A 26748-nucleotide genomic window follows, 5' to 3' on the forward strand; every position below is an offset into this window, starting at 1 on the left:
AACAGACATTTTATTCCCAACTACAGTAACAAGCATTTACACACTACCGAACCTTCTTTAACATATTTGCAATGGGATACTTTTTGAGAAGTGCATTAGCCTGCTGTGAAGTCAACTGTGATGCCTTTAGTCCTGGAGTAAGGATTCCCAGTGAGCCAGTAGCCTTGTACTGTGCATTCTGTTTCTGCAAGGGTAACAAGTGCATACAGCTTGCGTCAAACACTACATGTATACTCAAGACATAAGTGGCACATCAACATAATGCCAATACAAAGTTTAACATAACACACATAATCTGTATCACTTTTCACATGGTTTAGCATAAAGGCAATTAATGATCTGCTAATGTGTCTAACTAAGGCGGGACATTGCACTTTCACCTGATAGCTACAGCAGCTTTAAATTTTCACCAGGTGCCTTGAAGGCATAGACTGCAATAATGATTTCTGCATCATTCTACACATAACAGTCTGGAAATTGGATGTGGCAACTATGAGCAAGACCTTGTCAACCATACAGAATGTTAGGCTTGTTTGTCATGTACAGTCGAGTGCATAATTTTAGAGACCACGGGAGCGCGTGCCGAGGCGCGTCGCTGCGCCTTCTGGCGGCTGCACGGCTCTGTCCGGGAGCGCGTACTGCGCACGCTCGTCCCATATCACCCGGCAGCCTGTCCTTTCGCTCGTTTCAACGGCGCGCATCTCGAAACGTGGCGGACGGTGCAAGGTGTCACTTCTGTAGTCGCTGTGAAGACAATGAAAAAAAGCCGAGCGCTAATGTGACGACAGCACATCATTTGCGGGTTTCGGCGTGCTGCACATAGTGCACGTTACTCCTAGGCGATCCGCGGCGTGATCACATTTTGAATGTCGAGTTAGGCAATCAATAAGCTCAGCCAGCAGTGTTGCCTTTTGCGCTCTCATTCGCCGAACTAACGCACGTAGTAATACTCGGTCCAAATATCATGTGTCTATGAACATGCATGAAACCACCAAACGTCCAACAGCTGCAGAAAAGAGCCGAGGAAGAAAGGTGAAAACAAATTCGGTTTATTAAGGATAAATCCTTTATTAAGGCCGCTGCGGTGGTGCAGTGGTTTCGATGCTCGGCTGCTGACCCGAAAGACGCATCTTCAAGTCTAGTCGCGCATGCCGTATTTCGATAGAGGAGAGATACTTGGAACTAGTATACTGAGTGGACGTTAAAGAACCCCGAATGAGCAAACATTCCCAAGACGTTACTTTGGTGGAGCTCTATGTCATATCTATATATTAAATTTATTTCTCTATATATCATGGTTCTGTCACGTCGAGAGCCCGCACTTATTATTGGTAGGAGTCGAGCCTCGACCCAAGAGTTTCTAGGATTCGAATTTCAGATATTCATGTGTCGTCTTCTACTACACGAACCATAAACCCCGATTGAAGTCACCCATTAATTGGATGCATTATAGTAGATTAAGACAAGTAAGCGTGAATTAATGCGGATTGAGACGTGCAAGAGATGTCATAGGCTTTCACTTTCGAGTCTTTTCATATTTGGGGGTATCTGGGAATGTTTTTTCCGGAAACCAGAGAAAATCACGAAGGTTGAAAGGGGCGTCACCGCTTTCAGTATTTCAATAGAACTCTACCCATGACATATGCACGGAACATTCTCGAACGCGAAGTAGTCGGGAATTGAGACTGCCTCCATTAACATCCGTCGCTCGAGCATCAGCGTGTATTCTGGTATTCTGGTCACGTTGTTTTGTAAATACTGAAGTGAATTACAGGCGAACACATTTCAGTTCGAAGTGCTCAAATGTTGGAGGCCCCACAAGGAAACAAAAGTTAATTCCTTAAGCTGTTCGACCAAATACCTCGCACGGCGGCACACCGCTCCTTTTGTACACATTACTCACTGCGTGGAAATGCGATTCTTTATTATAACTCTGTCAGAAAAATTGGGCACTCAGAAGGTTCACGCGTGCTTGCGACGCAGGCGCAGTACCATTTTGTCATTTTTGTCAATTCTTTGCCTTGTTTCGTGGTCTTTCGGGCTTGGTGACGATAAGAATTATCTCGTACAGCAAATGTTGAATGGCAGCATATCGCGGCACAGCACAGCTATTGGACAGCCATTGGACAGTGCCATTCTCGAAAGAGTATAAGATCGGGGTTTCAAGGCCCCCACATTCGATTCAAAACGCCACGAGTACCAGCTGATGAAAGGAGACGCATCGTAGAGTTAAGCATCCAAGGCTTTTCTCAGCGGGTCATCTGCCGGCTCCTTCAAAGGTTAAGAAATGCGGCGAGTCGTGCCATCCAAGCGTACCGACAAACAGGGGGATCAGTGACAGAGACCGTGCTGGAAGGTCAAGATGCACAGATGACGAAGTGGACAGGCTAATTATCGCCGCCGTAGTAGCTGATCCCCATATATCAGCGAAAGGCATAAAAGATGCATTGCATCTCAACGCGTCCGTCTGGACTATCCGTAGGAGGTTGGCAGAAGCAGGGCTTGCCAACTGCGTCGCGGCCCAGAAGCCCCACATCACGGACAGGCAAGATCCATTCGACTGCAGTTTGCGCGTTCTGTGCAGACATGGGGATCAGAAGAGGGGGGAAGTCGTGTTCAGCGATGAATCAACGTTTTCAAGTCGCTGGGATCAGGAACGGCGAGTATGGCGTCCAATGAACTCGAGGTAACATTTGCGATGTCTTCTACATTAATGTCATGTACTATGTACTATTTGTACTATCATGTCAATGTACTATTTACCATTGATGTGTAGAAAGAGTAGTGCACAAGGTAAGTAACCGCAACTGGTAAAAATTAATGGCAGGTCACCCACTACAGTGCGCCTTAATTACGTTGTGGTTAAGGCAAGTAAAGCCCAGCACTTTATTGTCTTCGAACTTCCTGTAGAACGTTGCTTAGCTTTGATTCTCTTTAAGCTGTGTTACTTCTTATCGTGAGCAGCTCGCCAAACTTAAGCACCTTAGCCAATGTGTGATGTTTTTTTTGTATATTGTACCTCATTACCTTAGAAAATACAGTTGAGTTTGCGAGGCCTTCTGGAACGCACTGAGGGTGCCTTACCAACATGTAGAATATTTCGCACCATCTTGGCGATCTCGCATAATTAAAATTTCATTATAGGATCTTCAAGTAAGACGAAATTGTTCGGGGATAAAGTGACTATGTGCCATTGTCGTTCTTATAAATCCGTGTAACCAATCCAGCATTTCCTTCCTCGCCAGGTATTCACCACAGTACACGCAGTCGGTCTTTGCCAGTGGCCGATGCTCTGTGAGTGTCTGGGCCCCATGACCAGGAAGGACTTGGACCACTGGTTCTTATCGATGGGAACCTTTCAGCCTCCACGTACTCCCTTATAATAGAGAGAATTGCTTCCTTATGTCTTGAATGGGCCGTTCAAGGATGGTTGTTTCGTGTACCAGCATGACAGGAGCCCGATTCACACTGCTCGCAGTGTGAAATCTTTGCTTGAGGGCCTTGCTGTTCGCACATTGGAATGGCCCCTGTAGGAGCGGACCTGAACCCCATTGAAAACGTCTGGGGTCTCGTGAAACGCCGACTTGCAGCGCGGAATCTTGGAAGTTCAACGAAGGAGACCCTATTCGCGGCCATACAGGAGGAGTGGGAAGCACTTCGTGCACGCCCCGAGATCGTGGCCGCGCTTTACGATGCCATCTCATGTGGCGCAAGTGATGCCGCCGATGGGCGTTATTAAATACTGAAAGTAGTGATCCTTCCTGGATAGCAGTTATAGCTATCGTTTTCTTTTTTTTTCTGGCTTATAAGAATAAACTGTTTATTTATCGCGTTTCCTGGCTATTCATTCTGGACGCGCGATATTCAGTGGTTACTGCATACCACTGCACGCGCGATATTCGCACCAAGAAATGGAGCTGGCATAACGTCTCCGAGACAGAGCACAAATTCATCACTGCAAGATGAGCATATCACGCAACTCCGTTTGAGAAAAGCTGAGAAACTGCATGTTTTCCGCGCTGCATCAAGGAAGAAAGCGTATTGCATGGCGCGCTCGAGCCATGCTATTACATTAGAGGCATTTTCGCCGCTATATTATCGCTCGGGAGTACCGGTGCTTGCACAGCGACTGCAGAAGTGGCACCTTGCGCCGTCCGCATCGTTTTCGAGATGCGCGCCGTTGAAACGAGCGAAAGGGCAGGCTGCCGGGTGTTATGGGACGAGCGTGCGCAGTACGCGCTCCCGGACAGAGCCGTGCAGCCGCCAGAAGGCGCAGCGACGCGCCTCGGCACGCGCTCCTGTGGTCTCTAAAATTATGCACTCGACTGTACAGCCACCCATTTTTTTTAACCTGAATGCGCGAGCGTTGACAGCCGAGTTGATAAGCGCCGCACAACGGAGCGCAGCGGCGAAATGAACGAGAATACGCGCATGCGCGCTATGAGCAGTCCTGGGCAGCTGTCGTCTGCTAGGCTTTTTCGGGAACCGGACACCACCCCGCTTCTTTTAAGTACCGCTGTCGTCATCCTTTTTTTTTTTTTCTTTTCGGAACGCTGCCATCAAGTTACAAAGAAAAGGTCAAGTGATCGCGCTTGAGATGGATGGAATGTGATTACACAGGCTGATACACATGCTGATACTACGTGCGTATCAGCATTTTTACTGCGGGGCTGCTAAGCTTTTGTTATGCCATGCGGAGTCGAAACTATTATCAGCGGCCAGCGCTCTCTCCCGTTTTCTTCATGTTCTTATTCGTCTTCATGCTTAGTCAAGCCAAGCTATGCTAAGGTCATGCCAAGCCATGTCATAATCACGCTAATTAAGGTCATACTACTGAATGTCTGCCTAATTAAGACATGTATTATGATCATGTTAATTAAGATTTACGAATTAGACACTGCTAATTAGAATCGTGCGAATTAAGAACATTCTAATTAACCCTTCGCTGAGGATCCTGTTATTATTTAGTAACTAATTAAGATCACGGTAATTAAGACCTTCAAATTAGAGTCATCTTAATTCAGACGTTGCTAATTAGCAAGTATTCATTATTAGCATTTGCACGTTCCTAATTAGCGAAGCCTAAATTAGCGAGACCTTTAAAACGAATTAACAAGACCGTTATTAGTGCGTCCTTAATAACACGATTTTAATTTTCAGGACCTTATTTAGCAAGGTCTTAAAGGAGCACTGACATCAAATTTACGCATGTCAAGATTTTTTGCATCCACGAGTAGTTATCTACCCCCTAGTAGCGATTCGCGACCGAAAATGCAACTGAAGGACGAATAGCTATCTGTTTTATTGATTTATATCACCGGTATCTAGCGCGATTCAAAACGGCCTGCAAGCCCGCCATTTTTTAGCGCTGGCAGCGCTCCCTCGCGGTCAACTCCAGACCGCGCCCCAGTTTACCACTTGTCCACAGAAAGGAGTGACGTGAGGATCAGCTGCTCAGCTAATATTTCGTCTGCTAGGCGCACACGTTCAGTCATGCCTTGTCACCAGCGTCGCCGTCAAAAGTATCGACTTGTGTTGAAGACGACATTCTGGAACTTAGAATCACCGCGATACGCGACGTCGCGAATCATTTCGCTTCGACCCTTTGCAAAATAGCGATTCAGAAATGGACGCCGTTCCAAGCAGCAACGAGGAGGTGCCCGGGGACGCACGCTTGGGCCATACTCGCTGGTGTGTCTCAATTAGCTATTTCAGAGAATTTTAGCGTGCACGGCATTCCGGTATACGCAAAGGGGTCTATGGAATATCGCATAGCGAATGCACACCAGCGAGAAATAGAATACGATAGGTTTCTACAATAACAATTCGTGCTTGCCAGGTTCTTCTTTGCGCCGCCAGATGGCCCCACCTATCCGGCCTCGACGAGCAGGCCCGCACTACGCAGTGGTTCCCCGACATGCTGGCTCGTAGTCGCTCCGATTGATCGTACGCGCGCTGTGCGAGTGCGATCAATCGCACTCGCACGACAAATTAGTCGATGCGACACGATGAATCGCAAGCACGGACCGGGACAGCAAGGAGAGCCACCGGCTGGGAGTGAGAACGTCGCCTGGCTCGGCGCCACAATAAATACACTCAGATCGGCGACGTCACCGTTACTAGCGTATCGTCACTCAGGATGGTTTGCGGAATGTATCACACCTTACACGTAGCCTAGTGTCGATGTCGCAGCGTGGTCAATCTTCCGTTGAGCTTTTGTACGCTCTTTGCCCTCGAAATAAAATTACTTCCACGCGACGGACGCCATTCAAATTTGGCCAAGAAGACCTATGCATAACGAGCAATCGAATGAATGGCACATCTCGACCTTAAATTTGATGTCATGCTAATTTAATGAGCATACCCTTACATGACATGGCTTAATTAGCTTGATCTTGGCACAGCTTGGCTTGACTAGACCATGAGAGTACGAAGAGAGCCAGAACAAGCGCCAGCCGCTGACGATGAGAGTTTTCTTGTCGACTCCGTATGGCATAACGAAAAACTTGACAGCTACGCTGTAAAAAGCTGATACGCACGTAGTATAATTAGTGGTTGTAATCACATCCCATCCCTTTGAAGCATGACCACTTGAACTTTTCTTAACTTGATGGCAGCGTTCAGACAAGAAAAAAAGGATGACGATAGCAGTGCTCCATAGAAGCGGGGGTGGGTCCGGTTCCCGGAAAGGCCTAGCACACAACAGCTGCCCAGCACTGCCCATAGCGTGCATGCGCGTATTCTCGTTCATTTCGCCGCTGCGCTCCATTGTACGGCGTTTATCAAGTCTGCGGTTGGCGCTGGCGCGTTCAGGCGAAAAAAAAAAGGGCGGTTGTACACATTCAGTAGCCATTGCAATAAAATAGCCATTCATATATCTGCAAGCCTAATTGGCTGCTTCGTGAGAGCTTCCAAATTGAAATTGCCTTGGATATCGAGGTGAAAGAGAATGTGGGTCAAGCACTAAGAAAGGATTTAGTGAAAATTTTTAAAGAGTATTTTGGCCTCCACACAAGAGCCTTGTTCACAATTGTGGAGATAGGTTTGCGAGACGCTTACCCTACGAGGCGACCGGCAAGGGACGCGACGTTCTCCACTGCCGCAGCGAACAAAGACGCTACGCCGGGTTCGTCGATTCTCCGGCACGGCGCAGAAAAGGACTCGAGGCAGGAGGTCACAAACACACGGGTTTATTAACCCAAGATGCAGCACAGCGACAGTCACGGGCTTGCAGGCCGTAAGGGAACTCCGCCGACCGATCGAGTACGCTTGCCAGCGGCGCTACGCTATCACACAAAGGGCAGCAGTCGAGCACGCGAACGAGAAGCCGCCTGCTAGAGCAGCGCGTTAACCTCTCGTGCTGGCCTGAGAGCATCTCCCCCGGGCAAGCCCGCGCAAGACAGAAGCGAGCTCAAGGGGGAAGGGGGTTGTCACTGGCGGCCAATGAGGACAGGCGTTGCGCCGTGACGTAAGCTAGCTTGGTGGCGTGAGCATGTGAGCATGTCGAGGCATGCCCGGACGCGTGCCCGCGCGCCGGGAAGCCGACACATGGCTCGCACCAGACAAAGAGGCCTGGCGCTGCCGCCGTGGTTGCCATACTGCCGATTAACGGCGGTCCCCGGCGCTCGAGCCGCGCGGGGCCAACACACGCGCTAGCTGGGGAACGAGGCGCCAAAGGGGAGGGCGCGCTCGATTCCCACATTCCCCCCTCCTAAAGACCGAGACCAGCCTGTGAAAGAGGCTGTCCGAGGCCAAGTGGCAAGGTTAGCTCAGCCGCAAGGGGGCTGGCAAACGGGGCAAAGTCCAACAGGGGCGTGTCGTCTTCCCAAAGGTACAAGTCCATAGGTCGGCCATGGCCACGCAAAAGTTCCACCGAAAGTTCCACCACAAGGGGAGAGCGCCGGGAAGAAGGTCCACAGCCCAGGAGGAACGGGGGCAAGACTGCACAAGGGCGGGCAGCCAGCCCGCTTGAAGTTCACCGGTCTGGAGAGGTTGGCAGCCGGGAACGTACGAGGCGTGGCTGCAAGTTGCGTGCGGCAGCCCACCGCCGGAAGTCGCTGGGACGGGGGCCACACAGGAACGGCAGGCCGGAACAGCAGGCAGCCAGGAACGGAAGCCGGAGCGACCACGCTCGGGCCTGGGCCAAAGCTTGAGTGGGCGGACCAGCCGCCGAGGGCGGCTGCCGAAGCTGCCAGGTGGGCCAGGCAGGGTGGAGGTGGCTGCAGGGCAGAAGGCAGGAACCAGGCCACAGCAGGAAGGACCAGGGAACAGCAGGCCAGCTGATCAGGAACAGGCTGGTGGCACGGTAGGCGCAGGGAGACGACGGGGCGATGCAGGAGCGGACAGGAGTGCCCCCGGTATAACCGGCTTGCCAAAAAGGGTGCCTGCCTGACAGTGCTGCCCAACAAAAGGGGGCGCTTGCCAGGGTATGGCTTGGACGACACGTCAGAGGGTATTTTCGGCCAAGAGGGCCTTCTACCACTTCCAGACGTGTGCCGCCGCACCTTAGCGGTTATTCTCCATTCACTGTAAGTCCAGCTACCTGTCAGTGGGAGAAAGGTTGCTTAGGTGCGTTTCCGCAGGTTGTACCGGTGGCGTGGCTTGGAGCCAGCCTTCTCACGGCTTTCCTGCGGTTGTGTGACCGCCTCCCCCCCCCCTCCCAAGTCGCTGCTGCGGGCAACGAAATGGTTTGAAGGCGGCTGCATGAGCCCGGGGGGCTTGCCCGCACGAGACTGCACGCATTGTCACACGAGGAGTGAAGAGCGTCACGTTTAATGCCTGGCCAGGTAGCAGAGCGGCGCAACTTTTGGAAAGTCTTACGGCCACTCGTATGTCCGGCCAACCGCGAGTCGTGGAAATAGCCGACGGTGGCTTTCCTTAGACAGCGGGGTACCCCCACATTAAAGGACTCCTTGGGAGCTTCTTCCGGTGGGATGTGTAGCGCAGGAGAACTCCGCCGGCGACAAACAGATGCGAATCCAACGTGCCCGCAGAAATACCAGACTGCGTAAACGGCACACGGCGCCGACAGCAATACCAGACTGTCAATACGCGCCCGCTCCTTGGGAGCACGGCTCTTGGAGCCCACAACGGATCGCACTGCTGTGCCTTCGGTATCTCTTCTCTGCTTAACAGGATACCGGCTGAAGTGACGTGCTCACCCGAGGCGATCGACTCAAAAGTCAATTCGCCGTCGGGGTTCGCTCCTTTCGACCCATTGGAGCCAGAGGCCCCGGAGTCTACTCGATGCGATTGCTCTCGGGAGTGGTGAACACAAGTGTCACACCGAAACGGGGGCACGCGGCAAGGCGTGAGCCACGACGTTTGAACTCCCTTTCCGGTAGCGCACAACGAAGTTGTACCGCTGCAAAGTCAACGCCCAGCGCGCGAGGCGGCCCGAGGGCTCGCGCAAGCGCTTAAGCTAGACTAGCGCCATGGGGTTCGTTTCCTCCACCAATGGCACTATGTTGACATAGCAGTCAAGCTACCGGCGAGCGAAATCTCGAGTGGCGTCCCGAACTTAAAAGGCAGCGGTAGCCACTACGAGGGATGCAAATGGTTGTAGGGCGCCGAAAGGGACGACCCTGTAGCCACCGCTTGGGGATTCAATCACGATACCCGTGCGCGCGAGAAAGACGCGACTGAGAATCACGGGCAGCGAAAGACCCGGGAGATGCACAAAGCGCTGTCGGCGCGCGCGATTCTCCCAGCGCACAACCAACCGCGAAGCGCCGCACGAAACAGCGGTTCTGCTCGCGAGATGGAAGGCAATGTTTTGCCTGGAGCCGTGCCGCAGTTGTGTGCAGCGCTAATTGCTCCGAGGCAGGCGCCGCCGTTGTAGGGTCGTGCGCCTGTTCTCCGACATGCACGCCATACCCAAAGGGGCCATAAACGGCACAGAGGAGAAGGGTTTCCGCACCGACGGATGCATGATGCCTCATGCGACAGGCAAACGAATCGACAACGGAGCACGGTGGCTCACAATTGCCGAAAGCGTCGCCAAGGCGCGCATGAGGAAAATGATCGTCGGAAAACGCGGCGACGGTGTCGCCTATGCGAGCTGGCTCGCGGACGACACTGTCAACCCTTTACGCTCGTGACAACGACGGGCCAGCGAGCGTGTGAACGCCAGCACCATGTGGCCTAGGAAGGGACGTTCCGGTGCGGCGGTTTGGTCACTCAGCTGCGCTGCTAACAAAGGAAGGCCAGCGAGCGGAGACGACGCATTGGAGGGGCCCGAAAGCACGTGCTCCGCGTGTGTCTAGACCAGCTGAGAAAACCCGAAACTGGCTAGGCTAGGACTGTAGTCCACATTCGAGCGGTCATCACCAAAGGAGGCCCCAAAGACGGGATCTCTCCCGGTGGCCGAGAGCCGAGGGCCGCTAAGGCGAGCTTACCTCGTGCTGCCAGCGTCGTCCGCATCGAACGAGATCAAGTCCCACGTTGGGACTGAGTTATGTGGAGATAGGTTTGCGAGACGCTTACCCTACGAGGCGACCGGCAAGGGACGCGACGTTCTCCACTGCCGCAGCGAACAAAGACGCTACGGCCGGGTTCGTCGATTCTCCGGCACGGCGCAGAAAAGGCACTCGAGGCAGGAGGTCAACAAACAACACGGGTTTATTAACCCAAGATGCAGCACAGTGCGACAGTCACGGGCTTGCAGGCCGTAAAGGGAACTCCGCCAGACCGATCGAGTACGCTTGCCAGCGGCGCTGCGACTATCATACAAAGGGCAGCAGTCGAGCACGCGAACGAGAAGCCGCCTGCTAGAGCAGCGCGTTAACCTCTCGTGCTGGCCTGAGAGCTCCCCCGGGCAAGCCCGCGCAAGACAGAAGCGAGCTCAAGGGGGAAGGGGGTTGTCACTGGCGGCCAATGAGGACAGGCGTTGCGCCGTGACGTAAGCTAGCTTGGTGGCGTGAGCATGTGAGCATGTCGAGGCATGCCCGGACGCGTGCCCGCGCGCCGGGAAGCCGACACATGGCTCGCACCAGACAAAGAGGCCTGGCGCTGCCGCCGTGGTTGCCATACTGCCGATTAACGGCGGTCCCCGGCGCTCGAGCCGCGCGGGGCCAACACACGCGCTAGCTGGGGAACGAGGCGCCAATGGGGAGGGCGCGCTCGATTACCACACAATCCAGGGTTTCATGGAATCATGTCTGCTTCAGGAGAGGCATGATGCATCTTCCTGCCAAAGAGGCATCATGTCTCTTCATGACTTGAAAGGATTCCACCAAATCATGTCTGCTTCAGGAGAGGCATGATGCATCTTCCTGCCAAAGAGGCATCATGTCTCTTCATGACTTGAAAGGATTCCACCATTTCCATTTCAATGGGCTTTGAATGTGCGACCATGGCAGCGGTATCGTTTTCCTTGAAGAACACACTGCTTACACAGAGCAAGAATGACAAGTTCTAAATGCAACAAACAAGGAATAATTCACAAATTTTATAAACGATGCCCTTCAATTTCCAAAGGAGGCTCTGTTCAGTCTAGGCATTTTAAATGGAGAATTCAATGTCTGAATATAATATCTTTATGCACAAGTCATAAATAGCACCCATTATTTGGACTGCGGTGCTGCGTTCTTGAGCTATTATAAGCGAAAGCTCATATGGCAAACATCATATCATTGATAAAATAAGCGGCTACATTCGCAAGATGAAATGAAATTCTGGCTGAGAAACTAAAAAAATCCATGCAGAATCTCTTTGGCAGTTGTTTTTGCATAAGCACAGTTTTATTGTAATTTGCAGCCTTCCCTAGAACGCTACTTTTTGGGTAGCATGGGCATGGCATCCTATATCTTCTTTCTAGCATTCGTTTGAATTTGGAACAGCCCCACAAACGGTACATCCCGCAACCGCTGAAACACGAGTTTGGCATCAAATTTTCACACAGTATCAACTCTCCTGATGTGCACAATCCTCTATGTATGCTTTAAATCTTGTCTTAAAGAGGGCTTTTATTCCACTACCACAATATTGAAGAAAGCTTCATGGCAAGTGCTCTCTTTTTGCATTTGTTTAACACTGCGGAATCTATTCATATGGTTCAGATATATTAACATTCTGCAAGCATGGATGTTTAGCCCAGTGGTTAAGACACTCGCTTTTGGAATGTGGGAGCACTGCCAAGAAAACTTTTGTCTCATGGACCACGGTGTAAGAAAGAGTTAGGTGCTGACACTCGCCGCTCCGCTTGAGGAGAGGACGCCGGCAGATTGTGTTCGCCGATGGCCTTGAGCCACGAGCAGTTTTCGCGGCGCCCGTTGAGATGGCGCTACGGTAAGGGGTCTCAGGGGCTCGCGCGGCGCTCATTCTGAAATTCGTGCGCAAAGAAAGATCTTCCTGAAAGCTTTGTGTGCGTGACATTTTGTGATTTATAAACGCGTTGCCCTGTGCCTGAGAGCCCTGTCAGTGCATTTGTATTGCTAATTCGTGTATTGTGATTGAGTGCCCGTATACCTCGACGCTGTGGATGATGCCGAGTACCCTTTAGCGGCCTTGTCGCTGGCTGCGCCTCGAAATGGGCAAAAAAATGTTTTGTCCCGAATTGCAAGACTTCTACGGAGCGTGTGTCGCTTTTCAAGGCTCCGCGTGAACCAGAGCGCTTAGATAAGTGGCGACGGGCGATTCTGAGAGCAGACAGAATATTGGAGCCGACTGACCATGTGTGCGCGAAGCATTTCCCGGAAGAAGCGATCTCTGCAACATATCATGCAGAGTACAAGGGAAACGTCCTGTTGCACGCCCGAAAGAGACCTACGCTCTCTTCGGATGCTGTGCCTAGCATTTTCGACGGCTGCCCAAAATGCCTGACCGTGCAGCAAAGAACCAGGAAACCTCCGCGAAACGGCAGGCTCTGCTGCCGCCTTCTCGGAAGCAACGGGGGCGAAAAGGTTCAACTGCTTCGGAAGTGCCTTACCCGACCGCTGAATGTACGCCAAATGTATTGCACGTAGAGACAGCTACTCCATGGCATGGCAATGCTGAATCAACGGGCACGCAACGCAAGAGGCCACGCTTCGACTTCAGCAGCGACGAGCCTCCTCCACGTGAAGAACAGGAGGCTTCTGAACACAACACTGACAGTGTGAGTGGCCTATGCGCTACCGACTCACGTCGTCATCAAGCCGGAAAGGTAATTTTTTGTTTACATTCAGATGCCACTTTTTGAGCTGCCTCATCTATGCCTATTAGGACAAAGAAACATTAAATGTTGAAAAACAATCAGTGAACAGAAATCATTGTACATACTACTCTCTGATGCAGTCGCGATTTTTTTACGTTTACGGTATTCACGTGATTATAATCAGTTTGCCAGGGGTTGACTTTCGGGACCCAATGAAGTTCTTCACACCATATCATGCAGCCGACATTGCCAGAGGCCAAAATGCAGCAAATGCGAGACGCTAACCGCAAAACAGGCAGGGGTCGCGTGTCGATCGAAGTTATTAATAGAACGCGTGTAATACCCCTGTCACACGTGCACCCGTGAACTCCGTTTAACTCCCTCGTCTTTTCCTCGAGGGAGATGGGGTTCATGTCACACGGTCACCATTTCGCTGAGGAAGTTAAATGGAGCTTTTGGTGGAGGAAGTTCGGTTATGCCCATTTCGGCTCGATGGTTGAAACTTGTCTGACGAAGGTTTTTTTTCGTTCAGTTTGCTAAGCAACTAGAGCGCAACAGCGATATCCACACGTAGACACACAAACACACACACAAACGCGCGCACACACAAATGCACACACATACGCACGCACACGCACACATGCCGTCACACACACGCACGCATGCACTCACACACGCAATACGCATACACATGCACGCGCACGCACACAAACGCACATGCATACAGACAGCCACACATACGCATGCACGCAAATGCACACACACGAGCGCACGCGCACAAATGCACACGGGCACGCACATGTCTTTACACACGCGCACGCACACATGCACTCACACACACGCAGACACGCGCGCGCGCGCACGCAATAAACGCACACACACACATGCACGCACACAAATTCACACACGCACATGCACACCGACGCACACGCATACGCACGCACACGCGCTGGCACATGCCCTTACACACGCGCACGCAGACACACGCGCGCGCATGCACACACGCAATACACACACACATGCACGCGCACGCACACAGATGCACATGCACACAGACGCGCACACATACGCACGCACGCAAATGCACACACACGCGCGCACGCACATGCCCCTACACACGCGCACGCACACACACGCAGACACACTTGCACGCACACACATACACAGGCTCACACACACGCGCGCAAGCACACACTCGCAATACACACGCGCGCGCACACACACGAGCACGCACGCGCACTATCGCCTTCCTTATTGCTAGCGTGCCTTCGCTCTTTGGTGGAGACTGCCTCAAGGTAAGCCAAACCGCAAACGCCCTCGAGCTGCTATCCTTCGAGTTGCTATCCTTATAGCAGCTACCTCGAATTTTCACTCACGGCCAACACTGCTTTTTTGCTAAGAACTAGGGGTGTGCGAATATTCGAAAGTTTCGAATATTCGTCGAATATTACATTCGAAATATTCGTATTCGATTCGAAAATCGTGTATTCGAATAGTTTCGAATATTGATAACTTCGAATATTCGAAAAATTCGAATATTCGATTCGATTATCATGCATAAATAACTCGTCTTCCACATTTCTGCTGCGTTCGTATAGCTAAAAACGTTGCCGAGAAGAGCGATAAACATCGTGGCACGATATCTGCCTGCGACGAGCGTCCCAATATGTATGATTTATTGCTGGTGCATCTCCGACGTGCAGCGTTGTTGGCGATCATGTAACCATACATTTTCAATATTATGCGGCCGTAACGTGCCGCACTACCACTCGTTCACTATGCGGGACCACTTCTGAAGAAAGACAGTGACCCATGTGACTGGTGGCGGACTGTAGGCACCTTCAGATACCCCAGTCTGGCAAAGCTTCGCCCCATGTACCTCCCTATGCCAGCCACTTCTGTTCCAAGCGAGCGTGCCTTTTCAGTGGAAGGGGGGGGAGTTGTCTCTGTTAGAAGGAGCGCCTGCTGCCTGATCATATGGAGCAACTCATATTTCTTCATGATAACGTCTAGTCATTACTTTCATTGTGCCGTGATTTTGCTTGTGTTGTGATGTGCATTGTGCTAGCCTGGACATTGTGTTCTGGAGATAGCAGTGTATGTTGTGTTGCCAGTCAGGCTGTTAATGTTTTTTTTTTTCAAATAGCTACGTGTTAAAAAAATATTGTTACTGTGGAGGCATTTTACCTTTGATATTCGATATTCGATTCGATATTCGTATTCGATTCGTATTCAAAAAATTTGATATTCGCACACCCTACTCAGAACCAAAGACGCCGACGCCGCCGACACCGGAATTTCAGCGAAAACGAGCTCTTTAACGCGGTCCGGTCAAAATGCGACCGCTCTCCAGACCAACGTTTGCTGCTGTCGGAACATTTATATGACAAGAACGCTGTTGGGAAATAATCTTCCGATACAATTAAAAATCAATTTCGTTACTGCAGAATCTCAGTGTACTAATTTATTCACATCTATGTGCACAAGTATATCGAACGTAATAAACAAGCGAGGCTCCACAGCAATAACCTACAACGCGCAGATCGTGGCCTTTCCCCAATGAGCCCCGTCTGTTAGCGCCACCTGTCGCAGCCAAAGGAAACAGCCAAGGCGGCGAACACAATCTGGACGCGGCACCGGCGGCAGAGTCATCACCTAACTTATTCTTACCGTGTCATGGACTTGTTTCTCTATAATGAACTGTTCAAACTGAATCAAACTGTTCACATATTGCTTGGTCTTGCACTAACTGAAGCCGTTTCTAACAGCTGCTGGTGTAGCTTGTAATAGAAACAGAATCTAATGAATATGCAGTTACATTTCCCCAATCATTAAATAGTTGTAAAATCTATTCACATGGCAACAAAATAGATGTATGTTAAAGGGACACTAAAGAGCAAAACGATTTTTTCTCGCATTAGTAAAGTAGTCTTCCACGATACCAAAAACACCACGCTTTCTGCGCGAAGATGCTTAATAAGCGAGAAAACGCGCAAAAAGAAAATACAGGTGGCGACGCCACCTGGAATTCCCGCACCGTTTGCCGTGACGTCACATATTTTTGACGGCGCCTGCTTGGGCCTACGTAGTTCCTAATCGATTAAATCAAAGTACATTGTCCTCTGAGGGGGCCAGATACTTGACATAACGAGTTTGTGGAAATTTAGTCGAGCCAGTGGCGCCAAAATACGTTAAATACTCTTTGAAGTCTTTTACGTCACAAATTACAAAGTTCGGCGCGAAATTTAAAAATGAAACTTTGAACTCGGTTTTCTCCTCTAATAATAAACCTATGGTGGTGAATAAACTACAAAGAGTTCTTCGAGCACACTTTATCAATTTAAACCAATTCGTTGTTTCTCTTTAGTGTCCCTTTAAGTGAAAATTGTGGTGCCTTCCACAACCTCATTCTGTTTGCACATGGTCACAAAATTTTGATAAAGGTCCACTTCTCGAACTGCCACTATGAAGGCAACATGGAAGACATGGCAAGTGCAGCAGGACTAATTCCACAGCCAACTATGCAATTTAATAAAGCTTGTACAATGTGTAATATACACAGGGCAATGGGGCACGTCTTCATCACACTCTCCATAGGGTCAGACCCCAAAACCACAATATTACTGAGGCATGTTGTAGTGTGAAACTTTGAAATAATTTTTAACAGCCTGGGGTTCTTTAAAGGGACGCTAAAAAGAAACAATGAATCGGTTTAGATCGATAAATTGTGTTCTGAGAACTCTAATGTCGTTAATTTCACCATCACAGGTTTATTAATAGAGAAGAAAATAAAGTTCAAAGTTTCAGTTTTAAATTTCGCGCCGAAATCTCCTCGCGTGACGTCACGGATTTCAAAGTGTATTTATGGTATTTTGGCGCCAGTGGCTCAACAAAATTATCCCAAACTTGGTATGCTAAGTCTATGGCCCCCTCAGAGGACAATACTTCATTTTTACCAATTAGGAACTACGTAGCCAACTAGTAGGCGCCGTCAAAACATGTGACGTCACAGCAAATGGTGCGGGAACTTCAAGGTGGCGTCGCCACCCACATTTGTTTTTGCACGTTTTCTCCCTTACTAAGCGTTTTCTCGCAGCAAGCGTGGTGTTTTGGTATCGTGAAAGAGTACTTTACTAATATGAGAAAATCGTTTTGTCTTTAGTGTCCCTTTAATGTATCCTTAAATCAAAGGACATTCTAGCATTTTGCCCACATCAAAATGTGGCTTTCGCAATCGGGAATCGAACCCGTGACATTGCACCTAACACCATAGTCATTAAGCCACTATGGCAGGTAAAGCTTTTGATTTACTACTAGTGCAAACCAGGGGCATTATAATGCAAAAATTACATTCACTTGATTATAGTGCAATATGCTGAGTGGTGAATGGCAACAGTGGAACACTGGGAGGGCACACTGAAAGCGAATGATGAATTACAAAATTCTGAAAGAGAATTACTACATTGACCTGTGGCTATTGACCTTTTTCATGCTTTATTTTGCGGAGGAGGCAACTTTTATTGTGCTTTAAATTAGGGTGACATTCTATGCCCTATTTGCGCTTTCTGTGTATGGAAGATCCCTATCATACATACAAAAATATAGGGTGCCATCCTAAAGTACTAGCAATTTCGTAAATGCCTTTAAAATATGGCAGCAAATGGTACGAGATGGTGCTGATTCTGCACTAAGTTGTTGCATTAGATGCTTGAAGACCACTGAGATGCTCATGTAAAAACAATTCACAATATCTACCTAAGCTATGACCACAACAGGCAATGCATGGTTTTAATGACCACAAATCTAACTTTTAGAGTATGAAAGTCTAAGGAATAATTATTTTCCTTTTTTCCTTACTTTCATGTGATAGTTGTCCAGAATATTGAGCTTTTTGGTTAAAACAGAATTTTTGAAAGTAAATATGTGATATGTTTTTTCAAGATTTGATAGATGAGCTTTAAAGTTTAGGCATAACTAATATCACTGCAAGCAATGTCAAACAAGGGATGTCACTGTTTCGACATTGCTGCTATGAAGCAGTTACTGCCCTGCTGAAACCAAGTCTCTTTGTCAAAAGACTGGCTCCAGTAACACTCCCTGTTACCAAGCTTTCATAAGTTTAAGCTTTCATTTGCCCTGAACTTCCGTCTTGTTTAAATCACTGTACAATCTACTTTCCATCTTCTTTGCAATTTTTTCCAATCTAACAAAGCTACTTGGTTAGCAGAGCCCAATTAGTAATGTTCAGTCTTCTAGAATTTTCTCTGTCATCCAAACTTTAGCAACCTAATACAATTCTTAAAACAATCACACAGAGATAACATCCAACCATTTCTTCTAAGGTAGAGCTTGGGCAGGTGTTTCTGTAGCTTGCGGATGATTAATAATCAGGAAGGGGTCATTTGTTCAAGCACGCTCAATGGTTTGTGCTTGATTCTTGAATCAGTGCTGACTACACAATCCCATACTATTAGCAAACATTAGAGCACAATCAACTGCAATGCACAGCAATGTTCACCTCTTCAACACAGGTTCTTGAGAAAATTAATAAAGCAATGCACAATGAACAAGACCACAACAAAGAAACATGTACATGAGCTCAATAGCTGACAACAAAATTAATTAGTAAAGCCACTGCTACTGCACAGATTAAGGAAACCAACCAACAATGAAACTAAGTAAGTGATAGGGGACATTACTTATAGGTTTTAACTGTAGTGTAGCAATTATGAGATAAATAGAAAGGTATTATAGTGGATCAGCTTGCTAGTGGTATGGACCGAACCTACAACCTTCAAATAATACGTCCGATGCTATATCAATTGAGCACTGGTGGTGGTCACTTTTCCATTAACTTTACTGGGTATTCATGTTCGTGTAATCCTGGGAGTATTATCCAGTGCTGCTTCATTGTCTGTTGGTTTCATTAAGTTGTGCCTAACAAAGGAACGAACCCTCGATCAATCCCCCACTCTTTCGTTCATTCATAGAAAGGGTCTCATTTCGGCATACTTGATGGCTTCAGTAGTATGCGAGGGTTTACTCGTCAGCTGCCAGTGTGTAACAAGACACGTGCTACGTAATGCCAGCTGGCAAAAAAAGAATGTGCCACACTCACTGTCGCAGTTGCAAGCGACATTGGCTAACACTCTCAGGATTACACAAAACAGAAATACCCAATAATGTCGATCGAAAAGCTACCCCCGCCATAGCTCAATTGGTAGAGCATCGAACACGTTCTCCACAGGTTATTAAAAGGAGGGATCAGGACACCGTCCGAAATGATATTAAAAAACAAATGCATCAACGTTTCAGCTCCCCAACGGGAGCCACGTTTACAATGAATAGCGCAACTGTTTGTCAGATCCCTTCTTTTAATGTTTCATCCCAGCCGGATGGGTTTCTGTCATACTCTCGAGTTATCCGAAGGTAGTAGGTTTGGTCCCTACCAGCAGCAAGTTGATTTTTCATCCACTATAATTCCTTTCCATTTATGACATAATTACTACACTGCAGTTAAAACCTACAATTAATGTCCCCGATACCTTCCTTAGTTTCATTGTCTATTGGTTTCATTAAATTGTGTCTAACAAACAAACGAGCCCTCGATCAATCCCCCTACTGCACAGGTTGAGTGAGGTACACACATTTACATACCAGGAATTTGTTGAAGCATCCTTGAAATGCGGTGACTTCCTTAGAACAATTATTGGAATCGTAGTTTTTTTCAGCCAAGCAAGAGAACAAGGTCATCATCTCTGGTAAGCAGGCAACATCTGTAAGTGTAGCAAAATTCAGGTTTCAATGAGATTAGCATTACTCTCTTCTGACAAGGTCTAGCTATAGAACTTAGCATCAATGGGAGAAGTAACGTCTCTATGGCATCATTCTTCTTAGCGTATATGGACAAAATATGAAAAGTTTGATAGAAGAAAAAAAAACAGGTAAAAGGTGCAGAAAGAACGAAATGTAGGCAAAAAGGTGTACATTCTGTAGCATATTTCATAACGGTCACACGGTGCACTTGCATCGCAATTAAATATGCACTGCGTGGTCAGAAAGTTCCTAGGTTCGTGCCTATCCATCTTGATTATAATGCAGTCTTTCCAGTTCACGATGACATCTTGCAAAGGTATCTCAATGAGATCAGATTCATGGTCTTTTTTGTAAAATAAGGAAAGTACAACCAGTGGAATGGCGCTAGCAGTCATCTGCTGGGCCCTGCTGTGGCTTTAGCATTACTTGTCTTGTTTTAATCATGAAAAACAAATACCATAAGAATCTATAGCCGGAAGGGCCTGCAGAATCTCAGGCACATCCATCGGACATGCTAAACTGGGTTGTTTAGAGGTGCTGACCAAAGTTAACAACGGCTTTTCATTATATGGGAAGAGCTAAGAAGCCACAAACAGGGCAAGTGCCAATACAAACTTGACCATAAAGTAAAATCTTCATGCAAAACATAAAAACTAATGACAAAAGGATGTCAGACAGGGCAAGTTGGTTAAGGTTCATACTTAAAACAGTGCAAAAGATGGAAGCACAAGACAAGGCACACCACAGGACCTGTGGTCTTCTTTGTCTAGTGCTTCCATGTTTTGCACTGCTTTGAATATGACTAACGACGTAGTCACCCTAAATATTCCAGTGGCTGGTCATGGGCTGTTTGCACTGTGAAAGGATAGGACATATAATCAGGGCGTCAAAAAAAAAAACAAGCAAAGAAAAAGACGAGCTTGGTTCGGGTTCAACACACTTCACATCACTCCAGTTCAGTTCCGGTTTGTGAAATTAAAATCTATGGCGGTCTGCAAACTGGTTCATAACACTGAACCAGTTAGGCAAGTTAGGCACAGTAAACTTCGTCTTCAACACGTTACACAATGCTATTACCTTAAGTGTGTGCTGAAACACTCCAGGCACCACTGCTTAACTGACTGCACTCATAAGTTCACCGGGATTTGTACTCTGTCATTTCATTTTATGTCCCCTTTCGTTTCCAATCATGCGCTATGCCAATCATGCATTGTGCATGATACACCTGCAACTTTTGTCGGGAGTTGGAAGAAATTGACCCACTGACACTGGAAACAGCTATCAATATTTTCACATAAATAGCATTGAAACTAGGTAAAAGTAGCTACAGCAGGCATACACGCATAAACAACCATCTTATGAGCACTGAGTTGCATTGTAAGCATGTGCAGCCCTTTGATGCTCTCTCTTCCTTGTATCTCTTTCAATTGCTTATCATACTGAGAACAGGAAAAACAGAAGAAATTTATACAGATGGAACAGTGGAATTTTCAAGCTGGGGTGAATAGAAATGTTAGAAAATATGTATGTTGCACATAGATTGAAATGAAATGAAGTGAAAAGTTTTGTAGAATCTGTTCAGCAACAAAACTTCGTATAATTTGATGCATTTACGTTAGATATGACACGGCCAGCATTAAATCTGGTGCCCAATCACATCTAAATTAATGATAAATGGAGAGCAGTATATCACAGACTAATCTCGTGTGAAGTGCAGTGCTGGTTGAGTTAAAGGCTACAGCATCGTGCATCGCGAATCCCGGCCGCGGCAGCTGCATTTTCGATGGAGGCGAAAATGTTTGAGGCCCATGTACTTAGATTTAGGTGCGCGTTAAAGAACCCCAGGTGGTCGAAATTTCCGGAGCCCTCTACTACGGCGTCCTTCATAATCATATCGTGGTTTTGGGACGTTAATCCCCAGTTATTACTATTATTATTATTAGCATTGTGCATCACAAACACATTAACTGGTGAAACAACTGCTTTCTCTAAATTGCATAAAGGCGAGGCATGCCTACTTAATGGCAGGTAACTATTTTCGCATATGTAACCTCATTCCTCTGTATGTTAAGGAACCCGGTCATCTTTGCCACGGCAACACTGGAATCATTTGGATGAGTCTCCATTTAATCGATCTCTCCATGTAAACTGCAACAACTGCTGTCACGTATAGTATTCGAAGTTCTAATCCCATTACTTTCTTACACGAGCTGAAAAAAAAAGGCATAAAATATACCAAATAAACCTGCAAATTTTTGCATGAAATGATTTCATGGTTAAAACGAGAACAATGAATTACATGTGGCATAACATTCAAGAAGCATGCAAAACATCTGTAATAAGTTGGCCATAGAAGTCGGGGAGAGCGACAAACTTAGGCACAGTATACAACACTTACAAAAATTCGGGGTAATAAGGAGCATTAGTAGAAGACTTTTTAACTGATAACTTGGTGGACTATCTTCTCAAATCGTGAAATCATGCCTGCGCCAAATGTCGGACGTAATGAATTGCTGTTCCTGTTAGCTTAAATGTTTATTAGTTTACTAGTTAACTCAAACAAATAAAGGACAGATAAAGAAAAACAGAAAGACAGGCGGGTACCGATCGCAGCAAAGAAGCGCTACGAGCAGAAGACGGCACAGTATGTCTTCGTGCCCAGAGCTATTGAACCGCTTTGTTCCGAACCGATAACTCATACTATTTTTTCGGTTCAGGCTCCGGTTCGACACCGTGCTCATACCGGAAAATTTTGCGGTGCTAACAGGGACACAGAAGCGCAAACAACACAGATCAGACCGAATGGGAGTGATTGCACTTGGATTCAGGGCACGAAAAGCGAATGTAGAATTGTTTAACGATATGATCAGGGGCGTAGCCAAGGGGGGGTTGGGGGGGTTCAAACCCCCCCCCCCGAAATTTTTCAGTTTCTTGCGTATATATACACGCACACATACAAACGCACGCACGAACATGCATGAAGTATGGTTGAACCCCCCCCCCCCCCCCAAAAAAATTTCTGGCTACGCCCTGGATATGATGCTTCAGCTCTTTGGTTAGAAAAGTGGTATTTGCAAAACGCACCGTTCTGGCGACCTTTCTTCCAGAGACCTTGTCTTTCAGTTGCATGGGCAAGAGCTGTCGAAACGGGACGGGTGGCTCGGCAGGTCGTCGGCCATTTCCGTATAACGACTCTGTTGTTCGCATTCTATTTACACAGACTCACGATAACACGTGTTAACAACCACACAATACGAGAAGCGAAGCAAGCTACTTCGTTACCTTCGCTACAGTGTACTCTACCTTCGCTCACATGGAGCGCACACACCGCACATGCCGGTACTACCGGACTACCGGTACGGTTTACGTTCAGTGTTGCTTGACAGACCTTAATCTCCTATTTTAAGCAAACTCGTATAGCACCAACGCCCGCATAAAATATAAAATACTTGTTAAAACACCACTATTAAAAAAAAAAAACTCCTTTTTTGAAGTGCATAAGCTAATACTCCTTAGTGTTTTTAAGAGTATTTAATGACCCAGTTTCTTCGTCGCCCGGATAGCTCAGTCGGTAGAGCGTTAGGCTTTTAACCTAACGGTCCGGGGTTCGAGTCCCCGTTCGGGCGCGGTTTTTTTTTTTTTTTTTTTTTTTCTTTTTTTTTTTTGCCTATTGCTGTCATTGCAAGCAAGTACCGTTGTACACCATTTTGTGAGTAGAGTGAAAGCGTGGCCCCTTCAGTATTCGCCTCAGCGTGGCTGCACCGACCACGACCTGCACCGACAGTGATGTGATGACGACAAAGCGCCTACTATGGACGGGTGCCACTTATGAATAGAAAGCTACAATCGCAGTCTTGCTCGTGCTTGGTCTATCGTTCTAAATCTCTGTTGTTAACCCATTTGCACCTGACTTGCATTAGCATTATTGGGTCGAGGACATGGACATCGGCCAAGCAACACTAACAGCTCACCCGAGCCACGCCAGTGCTCCTCCTCCCCACATCTCCCTCCCCACGGTGCAACAGGGGTTTTTCGCCCGAGTCACCCCCCCCCCCCAAGACAAAATCCAGCCGACACCCATGGTGAGGTGCGCGTTCCCGATGGCATTTCGCTGCGGTTGCACTGTTGACCATCCTATGCCTTGGTTCCTGATTACAGGACATCATTTAGGAAATCTACTGCACCTTTGTCGTCATTTTTTATCCTCGGGGTCTAGTGTGTTCTCCGGCGCCGGCGGTCGTGGTCATGGAGCAAGAAAATAAACTTGTCCCCATGAAGAATTAAGTAATCATAATCACTGGTTGACAGGGGCGTAGCCAGAGAACATTTTCGGAAGACCGGGGAAGGGGGGGGGAGTAAGTGGTCCTACTCCCCTTTGTGTATGTCGTGCGTGTGTTGTGTGCGCGTATATGTGTGTTAAAAAATGTAAACACTTCGGGAGGGGGGGGGGGGGCTGAATTCCTAAATTGCCTCCTCTAGCTACGTCACTGATGGAAGATCTAAAAGCCCATGAAACACAAAATAGGCTATTTCATGTCTAAAAAACGTCTTGTAGTGCTCGCTGAACTGTCTGATAGTTCTCCTGGTCATGCAAAGATGGAGGATTGAAGAGATGAAAAATCATGGATGCCTTGAAGAAAAGATCACTTGTCGAAACGTTGGCTGCAGCGACACCCCCTGTTCAAGGATTTCCATCTTGTCCAGGTCAAGACATTCTGTAGCCGTCGTCGTTAGTTAGACATGCTAACGTTACGCTATAGGTTGGCTGAAAAAATTTGACAAAGTCAAGCTAAGAATCTTTTTATATATTTTCAGAAATTTGTTGTAATGGCTTTAGAAACATAAAACACGCTATTATAACTCTTTACAGCGTGTTTCGGCGTGACGACTAACATGGAAGTGAGAGAATGAAGGGACAGGAAAGAGGGCCCAATATAGTTCTTTCATGTCGTTTCTATCCCTTGCTATCAGCCTTCGTGCCGGTGAACAAAAAATTAAACCAACATACCTGTTCATCCAGCCCTGTTCTCACGGCGGCATTTAAAAATTATCATACTACAGTGCCGTGATCAAGGAAAATTAATAGCCTTCAGCATACCACATACATGCAAGATTCATATCGCATCTCTCCCTCATAGGGTTTAATGAGATCAACAGACAATGAGGCTAAGGAAATATAGGGACATTATTTGTAGGTTTTAACTGTAGTGCAGTAATTATGACATAAATGGAAAGGAATTAAAGTGGTTGAAAAATCAACTTGCCGCTGGTACCGAGTCTTCGGATAACGCGTCCAATGCTCCACCTATTGAGCTACAGCGCGGTCGCTCTCCCATCCGCTTTACTGGGTATTTATATTTTTGTGTAATCTTGGAGGTTAACCAGCGCAGCTCCCAGCCATGACGGCGAATGTGGAACACTTCTTTTTTTTTATCCACTTTAATTCATTTCCATTTATGTCATAATTACTACACTACAGTTAAAACCTACAAATAATGTCGCCTATACCTTCCTTAGCTTCATTGTCTGTTGGTTTCATTAGAGGGGACCTGCAACACTTTTTTCAGCACGGTCAGAAAACGCTGAAGATCGGTAGTCGAGGCATGTGAACCTGGCCGCGAGATCGAACAGAGTCGGCGCCTAGCGGCGAATGGACGAAACCCCGAAGTGTGGATGCGGTCAGCCGTGTCCGCTTCAGCAGCATTGTATGCTTGTATGCGCTGTTTGTACTTCGCGAACTTACGATGGAACTTGACGCGACGGTTTGGTCCAACGTTACTAGAACAAACTGTTCTAGTAACGTTGGTTTGGTCGACGGTGAGTAAACTGTAAAAATCTTATTGTTTGATTTTCCTACGGAAATTCACAACGTGAATCGCTATATTTCGTAAATGCATCGATGCGAAAAGGTGGGCTAATATGCGTTCTCTTTTTTGTTTCCAGTGCCCTTGCCTTTGAGCGCTATTCTAAACCATGTTGGAGACGGTGTCAGGTGTCTCGTTGAAGGCGACGAGGTCATTGCAGCTGGCCACATTATTGAATGTAGTGCCATCGCCATAGGCGTGTGCAGGGTTCCCCATTAGGGGGGGGGGGGCAAAGTTCGTCGCAGCGCCCCCCTCCACCCTAAGTCAATGGGGCACATATTGCCCCCCCCCCCCTCTTAGGTGAATAGAAGGGTCAATGTACGGGCAGATTTTGCGCCCCCCCCCTCTTAGGTGATTAGGGGGGCGCCTCCCCCTGCCCCCCCCTGTGCGCACGCCTATGGCCATCGCGTCCACGTGCTGTTGACGGTCCAGTGCATATTATCGCATTCGTGCTGGAATCGTCAGGCGGCTTACGAAGGATCCCCATCAAGTCGCCCTGAAGTTGCCCGTCGATGCGAACCCAGCAGAATTGAACTCCACATGCCAGTAGGGAAAGTAGTGCCAGTGTCACACGGCCACATTTATCACGATCAGGATCGATGCGGATCAGGTTCAGCTACACGGTCGTCGCGACGTTCGCGGTCTACGCATCTCGGTCTGGCTGACGTCTGCGCCCAACTCGATCCGGATAACTTTAGACCTTGCAGCAGCGACCATTGTTGATCTATAACGAGAAATCCTATCCGTATCGGCCTGATCGCTATCAAAAGTGCCCGTACACAATCATCAAGTTGTTCGGATGTAGTTGGTCGCGGCACGTATCGCGATATTATTTACATCATGCTAAGTGACTTTCCGATTCGGGCTCTACTAACCCCTTACTTCACATTGTCAAGGCGAAAGCCTTAGATGCGTCATCGAGCTCGAAAATTG

The 26748-nt window shown here is 47.9% G+C and overlaps 1 non-coding gene and 1 pseudogene across 1 annotated transcript; one reads left to right on the forward strand and one right to left on the reverse strand.

Moving 5' to 3' along the window:
• LOC119378155 (uncharacterized) lies at window positions 1–23312 on the reverse strand (annotated as a pseudogene).
• A 192-nt stretch (window positions 23313–23504) lies between these two features.
• Trnak-uuu (transfer RNA lysine (anticodon UUU)) lies at window positions 23505–23577 on the forward strand. The gene has a single exon. It is a non-coding gene; the product is annotated as a tRNA-Lys (tRNA).
• Window positions 23578–26748: the final 3171 nt, after the last annotated feature.

This window comes from Rhipicephalus sanguineus, unplaced genomic scaffold (assembly GCF_013339695.2).
Source record: "Rhipicephalus sanguineus isolate Rsan-2018 unplaced genomic scaffold, BIME_Rsan_1.4 Seq706, whole genome shotgun sequence".
NCBI lineage: Eukaryota > Metazoa > Arthropoda > Arachnida > Ixodida > Ixodidae > Rhipicephalus > Rhipicephalus sanguineus.